Source organism: Homarus americanus, unplaced genomic scaffold (genome assembly GCF_018991925.1).
Source record: "Homarus americanus isolate GMGI-L3 unplaced genomic scaffold, GMGI_Hamer_2.0 scaffold25483, whole genome shotgun sequence".
Lineage (NCBI taxonomy): Eukaryota > Metazoa > Arthropoda > Malacostraca > Decapoda > Nephropidae > Homarus > Homarus americanus.
Window position 1 is genome coordinate 7,780,575 of NW_024726235.1, and position 2,873 is coordinate 7,783,447.

Consider the following 2,873-nt stretch of genomic DNA (forward strand, 5'->3'; position numbering starts at 1 on the left):
CAAACACAGCTGATTATCCTTTACGGCACGAGTTGTGTTGGAGGGTGTGGAGTGAGTGTGTTCCCAATGTCCAGCGGAGTTTAGGAACGGGTTAAATACTGTACTAAAATGTCTTCTTCTTCTTCTCTCTCTTACGCCAGCTACATACAGCCTCGCCTTTTACACCAATTTATACATCTGTTTCCTATCGTTTCACTATTATCATCTTTTAACGTCGTCATTTCTCCCAGTATTTTCTTTGTTTTGGCTTCGAATAGTTTTATTTTTTTTTGTTTTGAGAGGAAAAAAAAATAAGGTGATTATATTGTTATTTAATAGTATTTTCCAGGAATTATTTTTATACCTTGTATTAAGTTTCATTTACAACTCTTTCTAATGAGCAATAAAAAACTTAACACTAATGTTATGACGGATTTAGGTAGTGCAAAAAACTAACGTTCAGTACAATACACTATTTCTCTTTTAATACAACATCACTTCATCCCCGGCCAAAAGATACATTACAAGTTCACGTTGTCTTAGAAAACATTCAACATTGTACTCCAGATCAACGTAACAGTGTCCATGTTATTGTGTGAGCCACGACCATCACTGTGTAAATAACGAATAACAACATCCATGACACAACCGCTTGAGAACAATCACAGACGTGTGTCATTTTGTACTTAGCGAGACACGACCTACAGGTAGGTTAGTCTCCCCCCCCCACAAACATAACCTACAGGTAGCTCAGTCCCCCTCAAACATGACGTACAGGCAGCTCAGTCCCCCTCAAACATGACGTACAGGTAGCTCAGTCCCCCTCAAACATGACGTACAGGCAGCTCAGTCCCCCTCAAACATGACCTACAGGTAGCTCAGTCCCCCTCAAACATAACCTACAGGTAGCTCAGTCCCCCTCAAACATGACGTACAGGCAGCTCAGTCCCCCTCAAACATGACGTACAGGTAGCTCAGTCCCCCTCAAACATGACGTACAGGTAGCTCAGTCCCCCTCCCAACCATGACCTACAGGTAACAGTCCCCCCTCAAACATGACCTACAGGTAGCTCAGTCCCCCACCCAAACATGACCTACAGGTAGCTCAGTCCACCTCCAAACATGTTGTACAGGCAGCTCAGTCCCCTCAACCATGACCTACAGGTAGCTTGGTCCCCCTCAAACATGACATTGCAGGTGGCTCGGTCCCCCCCTCAAACATGAGCTTGACCTGAGTAGCTCAGTCCCCCTCAAACATGACGTACAGGTAGCTCAGTCCCCCTCAGCCATGACCTACAGGTAGCAATTTACCTCAAACATGACCTACAGGTAGCTCAGTCCCCTCAAGCATGACCTACAGGTAACTCAGTCCCCTCAAGCATGACGCATACAGGTAGCTCAGTCCCCCTCAAATAGGAAGCAAAAAAAAAGTCTCCTTACCCCCCCCAAACACGGCCCACAGACCCCCAAGTTGCACACATTACAGCCAAAAGTCCCAACACTGGACATTGCCCTCATCTTTACCTGCGGGTTATATAATACTGACTTTAGTGGTGCTTACTTTTTTTTCATTCTGCAATTTCAATGTCAGAATTCCATGAAAAACATTCTATAATATAAATCACTCGTGTAAACAGTTAAAATACCATTAATAGCCCCCCCCACTCAACCCCACCCTTACCCACCCCACCCACCCCACCCACCCACCCCCACCCCACCCCCACCCACCCCCCCCTCACCTCACCCCACCAAACCAACAAGTAAATGCCAGATATTGCCAAAAGCATCCAGAGGAAATTGCTCCATAATAGTTTCGTATTGAATGTTTTTTTGTGTTTTTTCCCTTAACAAAATGCTACACTATTTTTGTCCCGTGTCACAAGCATTAAAAACCCCAACATCCCAAGCGTAATATTTATCACATTAGTGGATATGAATGCACAGAGAAATACCCAGTGATAATTTTTTTGTGTTCCAGCTTAATTATAATCATTCCATTGTGTCATCCCATCCTTCTCAACACACACACACACACACTCGTCAGATAACATTCCTTCACGCTAGGAGCACAGCACGTGATAATAATAATGTTGACCGTTGATGAAAGTGTTAAGAGGATATTATTAAAGATGTTGACCGCACAGGAGGCACAAGAAATAGGTCGAACACATTAATTATTTACACGTAATCAAAGGTGGCAGGCCAGTCAGTCCGTCCAAATACTGATCCAGTTACAACCAAAGTCTTCGAAAACCCCGAGTCAACAACACTACCGCTAATTCGTGTCCTGGGTTCGGTAAGGTAAATATTACTTTCTAAAATAGTCAAGTTTATCTCCAGGTATATTTAGTAAAACATTGCGGTTATCTTTCATTATTAGTTTTTATTATTTAGATTATTAATGGTAGAACGAGAATTATTTCCCGCCAATTTACAGTTTGTTTTTCCACCGCCATATTTGCTTAGGCGTTGCATAACAATAACAATAACAATAACACACACACACACACACACACACTCAACAATTCCTCACATGTATTTTATATAGAGTTTGTTAAATACATTTCGTGCATATTTTCCTTATGAATCATGACACATTAAAGAACAAACACAACACTTTATATAGGCCTAATATTTTCTTTAGACCTAAGACATACGACATAAAACATACATATTGTGTATATTTTTCTCCTGGTTCCTAATTAAGCAATAACAATAATACCGAGTTGGGTGAATAAATGTAATTGATGATAAGTACTGGAGAAAAAACTTTGGGTAATATTTCCTTTAAAGTTCATCTTGTTGACGTCTTTCTTGGACACACACACACACACACACACACACACACACACACACACACACACACACACACACACACACATACATACATACAT